Raw genomic sequence first — 8,805 nt, forward strand, 5'->3', positions numbered from 1 at the left:
GGCTCCGTGGAGGTTTCCTTCGGTGGCTTTTCATCACCATTGCTGAAGTTAGCTCTTTGCATAAAGCTTTGGAATTTAATGCAATATAAAGAACTTTTAAAAATGTTTTCCATTTCTAAAGTTAGTTATCTCTTTAGTTCACTTCTTTCCGGGACTGGCTGCGGTCGAGTTCCAGCAGGAAGGTGGCACCTGCTCCTAGAGGCTCCTCCACTGCCGCTGGCGGACTCTGCCGTGCTGGAAACACAACAGGCTCCCCACGGCAGCAGCAGGCAGCTGCCAGGCCCTGCCCGCGTCCCCCACTGGTGTCCCCCACTGGTGTCCCCCCCAGGCCAGCCCCAGCTGCTCCGCTGCCCGCTCCCGTCGCTGCCAGCCCCTCCGCGGAGCAACGCGCCCTCCTGGAGCGGCTGCGAGCTGAATGCCACCGGCAGCGGCGCTGACGGTGAATGGCAGCTCCGGTTTGTCAGGGGTTTGTGGATTCAGTGTGTAGCTTACAAGTCTGTCACAGTAGCTGCTGTTCTCTGGGGCTTGGGAGTCCTGTGGCTTTTCTTCCTCCCTTGTGAGCAATTTATTTCCTTTACTGACAGCTAACTATTGACTTCTCGTTCTCCTGAAGATGATATGTCCTGTCTCATCAGGTTTAAATTAGTTTTATCTTTAGACTTTCCTATTAATAAGCCTTTGTCGTGGTGTCATTACTTGATATCTATTTTCTGATGTTTTTCATTAATGGCTCTATATCTTCCAGATATTTTTCAAGTACCTTTTTCCCCTGCTGCCTGCATTATTTAATACTCAGAGACAGATCAGGGACGTGAGAGTGGTCAGACGCCGGGCACAGGCGCGCGTGGAGCAGCCGAGTGCCCGCCGGCGAGCGCAGGGAAGGGCGAAGGGCGGGCGATGGGCTGGCGGGGACGGCCATGGGCTCCCCTGCTCCATCTCTCTGCATCCCTCTAACCCCATCTGAGCGCTGCCACGCCGGGTGCTCTCAGGAGCATGAGTCAATAGAGGAATTAAAATTCCTCCCATGAGGTGGTGCAGTGCGTTCGAACAGCTGTATCAGACTCTGGGAAAAAGAAAGACTTTTTGTGCCCCCACCCGCAGGCTCCCTCACCCTGGCTCCCCGTGTGCCCGATCCTGCACCCGAGCAGCAGCTCCAGCCCTTGGCCAGTAGCCCCAGGGCTAGAGGCACCTCTCAGCTCTGATTTTCCGTGGGGCAGGACCGGGCAGGGTGGCTCCAGGATGCGGGGGGAACTGGAGCAGCCGCCAACCCTGGGAACGCTGCTGAGCTGGGCGTCTGCTCATGGTCCATGGTCAGCCTGGAGATTAACAGGAACGTTGATGTTTTACCTGGAGAATTCACAGGATCAAACAACAGAGTAGGATTCAAACCAGCATTTTGCCTAAAATGTCAGAATTTCAGAGAGTAAAGCCGCCCTCGGCGGGGAGCTGTGCGCTGCGTGCAGAGGGACGGACCCCGGCAGCACGGCTGCCCCGTGCGAAGCCTCCCCTGTCGCAGGGACCCCCCCGGCCCCTTCTGCCCCCCAAAAGTTTGTTGGGTGGGAAGTACCAGCTGCTCTTTCTCACTGCATCTATCACTGCTAGCGGGGAAACTCGGGAAAAGCCGACAGCCAGTGGAAGCGCAGCCCTGCACGTGGTGATTTGGCCGAGCCGCCGTCGGCCGCTGACCCGCGGAGGGGAGATCGTGGCATGGCCAGAGCTGGTGGCCCCCCCGCAGCAGGAGCCTGGCGGGGGGGCTCTTGTAATGTTCCAGCTGCAGCAGGATGGTGCGGGGCTTCCTGTGCCCGTTAGCAGAACTTCCTCTAGGAAATTGGAAGTGAAAGGGAATCATTTCACACTATTTCAAAGGGGCCCATGACCAGGGTCTCTGTTCCCGCTGGGTCCAAGCAGCCGGGCTGGTGGGAGCTGCTGCTGGGAGCACGGGGACAGGCCGTGCCAGCCCGGCCGATGCTTTCAGCTTCAGGGATTTTCTCATTGTACCTTCAGCGGTGTCAAAAGCAAAGCCCATCGGTGTTGGAAACACCCTAAGTCTCCTTAAGACCAGGAAAAGGCATTCCCTGGGCTTCATTCGCTCGCGTGGGGCGAGGCGGGGGGGCTGGGTCGGCCACGTGGGGAGAGGATTAATGCAGGAATGAACCTCATTTCCCTTCATACACTGCTCACATTAACGAGTAGGGGAAAGGTGCCTGATAACTTGAAAGGAAACCCTGGTATGACACCAGCCTGATGCACAGTGGCGTTTCTAATAGAGCTATCAGGGTGCTCCGGGGACGCTCCTGCTCGTGGTGTGGCTGCTATCTGCAAGGTCGGGTCACGGGGGGGGGATCAGCTGGCCCAGGCCCTGCTGTTGGCTCACATGCAAAAATTACACAGCAAACTACAACCAACTGCAGAACGGGTAATTTGCAGCAGTGCCTACAGCACTGGGTTTAGGCTGATTAATATTCAGCGCACTGCTGTGGAAATGAAAAGCCAGACAGAATTGTCCTCCTCCCCTTTCTGCATCCATGACGATACCAAGGGTAATGGCTGAAGCGCAGAAACAAAAACAAGATTCACTTTTGGTCGGGCTGATACAGGGATTTTAAGCCTAAACAAGATGTTCTGTTCTCTTTGGGTTATTTAGCCTCCTCTTTTAACCTGTTTCTTCTTTCTTTTTAAAATGTTGTCCTTCTGTTACTTAATTACAGCAAGTTTGAAAAAGAATAGTGGGAGGCTTTCTTTGAAGCTGTCAGAACAAAACAGTAGGCACTTAAAAAAACAGTTTCTCCTTAAAAAAATTGAAACACTCTGATATTTTAAAAAAAAGATTCTTCCCATGATTTCTTGATCAAAACTCCATTTTGAAAAGCCCTTTTACTGTTGGTGAGAAAACTTTCCCCATCCCATGCTCAGAAGAAAGCACAGAAGCAACGGCACCGGCCGGCAGAGACCCGGCATCCTCCGGGCAGCAGGACGATGCTCCGGGGCCGGGGGGACAAACCGAGCTCCGGCATCCTCAGTGCTCGTCCTCCCACCGCTCGCCCTCGCCAGGCGCTCGCCCTGCCCCTTGTCACCATCCTCCCTGGGCTCTTCCCACCCCTCGTTCGGTGGAGAAGCTGGGAGATTCCCGGTCCTGCTGTCCCCAGGCAGGGCTGGGCGCTCCCCTGTAACAACGCACCTGACGGGAGCGGGAAGCAGAGCCACTGTAAAAGCTGAGGCACTGTTTGCCGTCAGGGTTTTGCATTTATGTGGGCCAAAGTAAACCCTCACCCGGCCGTCCCAGACCTCGTGTTTTTCTGTTTTGCAAACAGAAGCTGGATGAGAGCGGGCTGGCGCATTCTCCGAGCAAACCCTGTGAAGGCCAAGGGGCTCTGCCCGGCGTCCGCCCAACGTCCCTCCCTGCCAGCAGCCACCACGAGGGACAGGCCCTGTGTCCCAGCCACTGCGGGGGGAATGGGTGGGGTGAGAGGGGCCTCTGGGTGCCCCCCACCCTTCCATGGCACCCCTGGGCGCCAGCTGGGGAAATCCAGCACAAACCCACGTTGGTGACCTTGTAAATGGGGCTCGCAGGGGTCTGAACTGACCCCAAGTCGCACACCGGGGCCAGGCGGTGCCAGCGGCAGAGATGGCCCCTGCAGCACCATTTTACATCAATATTGGGGTGTCAAACCGGAGCCGCCGGCTCCACGAGGCTTGTGGTGGCCAACGGCCACCCCTCGCTCTGCGGGAGCATTGGTGGGAGCCACCCCCATGGCACCGCGCCGGCTGGAAGGATTTGCTTTCTGGAGTTTTGGTTCTAGGATTACCGAGGAAACCTTTACACCTGTCTCTGCAATTATTCACAGCCAGTGAGCCGCGGAATTGGCACCTTCTATCTGTTTCCTTAGCGCTTGGAAACCCGACATGCCCAGCGAGGTGCTGCGTTAGACAGCGTCGGCCAAGGTGATGCCACCCTCCCTGCTGTCCCCCCGCAGCCCGCCCGCTCGCTGAGCACACGCAGCAGCTCATTGGCATCAAGCCTGATGTCCCCGAGCCCCCGGCATGACGGTGCTCACCGCAGGAGGGATGTCCTGGTCACCACAGCTTGAAGGTGTCGGTACTTCTGTGTTTAACTGGCGGGGTGGGGGTGGCCTCCTGCCCCCCGCTCAGGGCATCGCTCACTCGCAGGCTGCTGCAGCTGGATAAAAGGAGCAGGGGCAGGAGGAGAGGCTGGGGCCCCCCAAGACATTTGGGGCACCTCAGTCACCCCACTGACTTGTGAAAAGGGCAGCGGGAAACTCCGAGGTGTTTAGAGGAACATTTAGACTCCTGAATGCTCAGCCACAGCGTACAGGAGCTATAGGTTAGGCTACAGGAAAACGGTCTTTCCCCAGTGAAAATTTTGGTCTTTCACAAAAAAGAAAACTGAGAGCTTTTGCTCACAAATCAAATAATTCTATGGGGAATTTGAGCTGAAGTACTTGATTTTTGAATCAGCTACACAGGAGATCTTCACTCCTCCAGCTGAGCCTTTCCTCCCCAGAGCCACTGCTGCCTGGCGGAGCTCTGGCTTCTGCACAGAGCCAACTTCATACAAAAAAACCCACTTTCTGTCAAAACCAGGTCAGATGTGAAGTTTCACTAGAGCCAGCTACAGGGTGCTTTGGGGACAAGGAGGCAGCGCAGGGTCCCGGTGGGGGGGGCGGTGGCGTGGGCTGGGGTCTGCACTGGAAATGCTCACCTTGAGCTGGCGCTGCGCTCCCGGCGACATGTGCTGCTCTTTGTGGCTCCCAGCTGCTGGCACCCACCACCTCCCACTTCCCAACGTCTTCAGCTCTCCTCTTTTCTTCACCTTTTCTTTTTCTTTTCTTTTCTTCGATACCGGCCGCCGGGGCTGGGGCAGGTTGTGGTGGGGCAGCACACACGCTGCAGAATGCTGCCGGCGGCCACGTCACCAGCTGCAAAAAGTTGAGCATAAATGTGAGAAGCAAGTCACCGAGACGGGAGCAGGAGCCCTGGCCCTGGGCACGGGGGCTCTGGGGCCCTGGGCAGAGGGACCCGGGAAGGGCGGAGGCAGAGGAGGGTGTTGGTGCGTCCCAGCAGAGCCAACGCGGGCGCTGGGAAGCGGCTGGCGCACACGGTGCCGTGCTGGCGGCGATGGAGGCTGCTGGGCTCGGGGGTCCGGCACTGTCCGAGGCGGCTCTCGCCGTGCAGCTGTTCTGCGCGGGGGCTGTGGCACAGCCACCCCCGGGATGTGTTTCGATGTGGGGAACAGCCAACAAGCCACCGTGGCCGGGAGCGAGCTCCTCCTGCACCCAAAAATTCGCTGGCCGTCGCTGCCTGCTCAGTCCCGGGGTCCTGCGGGTCCCGGCCTCAGTCCAGGGGGGGCTGCCCCAGCGGGGCCCCAGGGATGTGTTTGTTCATGTCAAACAGCTCCCAGCTCGCTGGCAACAAGCAGAGAGCAAGAATAGAGAATAAAAGAACCAGCAGCTCAGGGACAAGGGCAGAATAAATCTGCATAAATACAAATGAGGGGAATATTTATTTCTCACATTGACCACATTTCTGTAGCTACTTTAAATTGCGAGAGAGGCACAGGTCTGTCAGGGCTGGGCAGGGCTTAGGCTCAGCTCTGGGGCTGCAGCTTGTCATGGTTCCCCACCTTTCCATCAGACTCATCTATTAAATATTCTTTGCATGTGAGTTACTCCTGTAGGTGATAGGAGAGATAAATAACAAAACCCTTGCAAATGCAAAAATCCTTCGGCAGTTTGGAAAGAAACCAAATCCCGTGCTGAATGCAGATGAAGAAAAATCCTTTTTATTGTAAGGAGTAACAGAAGGGATGTGAATCCACCTCACCCACAATGCAACACACCCAAATCCACTTGGAGATTACAAGACAGGATAGCATTTACTCTGATCAGTTCAAAGCATAACTGTTTGGGAACAAATCAGCTAAGTACACGTCTGGATTAGACTCTGGGCCTTTTTTTGCCTTCTTTTTAACAGTATAAAATCACTGGAAACAGCAAAATTTCCTTTTGAAATGGTAAACTAATCAAGAAGCAGAAGGAGAGCAAAGACAAAGCATTTACCTTTCATCAGTGTTTGTCCTTTTCTCTCTTCCCTGCATGGGAATTTGGGGCAGTTGGTCCAAGCTCACAAAATTCCCACGGGCCAGCTGCGCGCAGACCAAACCGCCCCCACCAGCCAGGCTGTCTGGGTCCAGCACCAGGAAAGTGTCCCCTGTGCTGAGCAATTACCTGGCCCAAACCACAGCCCTGATCTGGATGAAACTCTGGTGTGCGTGAGGAAGGGCGGGAGGGTCAGGGCAGAACCTTTGTCAGGGATTGCCGTGGTGAGTGGCTTGTGGCCATGGCACGGGGAGGGCACGTGGGCATGACCCAGGGCTTCTGCCTCTGGGTCCGCTGCCAGCAGCATCATCGGCATGGCTAACCATCATCAATGGCTAACCATCATCAATGGCTAACCATCAGCATGGCCACCCATGGGCACAGCTAACCCTGGGCTGGACAGAAACACTGAAGTCTGACAAGGCTGAAATGTGATGCAGAAGAAGTAGAGAGTTTTCTTAGTTGGGTTGTTCCATTTTCAGGTCTGTTCTCTGTGTATCGACTCGTCTTCCTCCCTTCCCTCCTCCTCGGGGCGCAGTGGTGGGAATCGCCCACGGGGGCACCTGGGCAGATGCCGGAGCTGAGGTTTCGGGCAGCAGGTGAGCTTGCAGTGGCAGCCCCGTGCTCCCCCATCGCCTCCTGCTACCAGGCAGCAGGGTCAGCCCTGGTGGGCTCGCCACACCCAGCCCAGGCATCCGCACTGTCACCGGCACGGCCGGCAGCAGAGCTCTGAGCCAGGCCCTGGCCAACAAACCATCCTTACCCCACGGCACTGCCGGCCCCACGGTGCTGCTGGCCCCGCGGCTACGGGATGCTCCCGGGATCGATGCCTGTGGCTGGGGGAGAGGGGCCCAGGTCAGTGCACTCCAGCCCCCGGCCCCCCTGAGCCCCCACAGCCCCAACCACGGCGCCGGGCTCTGCAGTGCCCAAAGCACCGGCGGCCTGAGAGCCCCCGTTTATGGGCAGAGATGATTTAGTGCCCTGAGGAATACGCCTCTGGGGAAGCTGGGACGGCTTCCAACTCTTCCTTCCCTCCTCTATATATTAACTTTGCATGCATATGAGGCTGGAAGCTCTTCCAATCACCTCTGCAAATATTAATTAATCCTCACAGCATCCTGAGGACCATTATTCACTCCTATTAAGTAAATATTATTAAATCCTTTTATGAGAGGTGAAGTGACTTTTCCAGGGCTGTGCAGGGCATAAGTACGAGCGCACAGACTTTGTCTTGCCACCACATGCCCAGAGCTGCTGCTCAGGGGCAAACCTGCCCGTGCCTGTGCTGGGGGGTGTCTCCAGGGACCAGGGACCCCGACTGCCCCACAGCACCGTGAGGGGTGCAAGTGCTTTGTGGGACCACCCTGCGATGCGTCAGCAGCCTGTGGGTTTGGCTGCCCCCCCGGGGCCGCGGGGACCCGCTCCCCACTCTTGGCCCATTCTGGCTCACGGGTGTCAGCACGGATGGATCCCCATCGCGGCATCGGGCTGGACTTACTCTGAAGGAGCCAATCGATGAAAACGCTTGGGAACGGGGAATTCTGAAAAAAAAAAGGAGGCGTTAAAGCTTGTGAGTGCGAGGCTGCGGCAGGCAGGAGGGTGGGCAGCGTGCGGGGACAGGGCTGGGACACGGCCGTACCTGCAAATCCAGTTCCACAAACTGCCCGGACGTCACCGGCAAATTGGAGAGGGCAGAGTAGACTTTGCCCAGGAGCCCGAAGGAGATGACACCTGGGCAGGGGGAGAAGCCGTCAGGGCTGGGCAGAGCCAGCTGCTGCCTGGGGGCCTGTCTGAGCGCAGCAGCGGGCAGGGGCTGGGGGAGCCCAGTGAAGGAAAAACCCCCTGTCCTTCCCACGGGGCTCAAACCTCCCAGGGGCCAAAGGTCCCATGAAAGCCGCTGTCCTGGGGGTATCTGGTGCATGTCTCATTGCACAAGAAATGTCTGGGGTAAATGGGGACCACGCCGCTTGCAATGAAGCAGCAACTGTGTCTGTGTGGGGAAACCCCCCCCCAGCTCTGAGGGGCTGCAAACCAGGGGGTCCTGGCAGAGCCGCCTCTCTTGGCAGCAGCTTGGGTCTGGCCCCAGTTAGAAAAACAACCGTGAGAACAGCAGGATCGTGACGCTTTCATGATGTCAGGCAGCGGGGGGGTGAGCCAGGACTGTGCCACCCACAGCAGCTTTGCTGGCGGGAGCGGAGCTGTTCCTGCTCCCTGCAGAGCAACTCCCGCTCCCACGGCTCCGGCTCTCCTGAGGACACCCGCTGCCTGGGGAGAGGGCTAGACACACAGAACTCAAGTGTCACTCTAAAAATTGATATAGAAAAGAAAATTTAATGACTTACGGTTGAGGAATTGTAGTTTAATATTGATGATGCTGACCCAAATATTCACTAATGGGCAAAGCTGCAACGGTAACAAGTGGCACAACCTTGGTGAGAATATCATGGGGGTAGCAAGGTGTGTCCCCAACATCGCTGGGGTTTCAGAGACTTTAAATCAAGATGGAACAATCAGCTCCTAGAGCGTAGTTTCCTCCATGGAAAAAGAGCAATATAAATTGTTCAGCCCTCCTCTCAGAACGGCACAGGTTCTATTTAACAGAATAAAAGATTTTCTAACAAGCACCTTTCCTCTAAGTGAGGCTGTCGCTTCTGCTTACCGCACCGTCTCGGCACCAGAAGGCCTTTCA

The 8,805-nt window shown here is 56.5% G+C and overlaps 1 long non-coding RNA gene across 1 annotated transcript; it reads right to left on the minus strand.

Moving 5' to 3' along the window:
- Window positions 1-367: 367 nt before the first annotated feature.
- LOC141951825 (uncharacterized) lies at window positions 368-4,923 on the minus strand. The gene is made up of 3 exons (XR_012631459.1): window positions 4,721-4,923; window positions 4,056-4,177; window positions 368-1,347 (listed from the first exon to the last, which is right to left on the minus strand). It is a non-coding gene; the product is annotated as an uncharacterized LOC141951825 (long non-coding RNA).
- Window positions 4,924-8,805: the final 3,882 nt, after the last annotated feature.

This window comes from Strix uralensis, chromosome 18, assembly GCF_047716275.1.
Source record: "Strix uralensis isolate ZFMK-TIS-50842 chromosome 18, bStrUra1, whole genome shotgun sequence".
Classification (NCBI taxonomy): Eukaryota; Metazoa; Chordata; class Aves; order Strigiformes; family Strigidae; genus Strix; species Strix uralensis.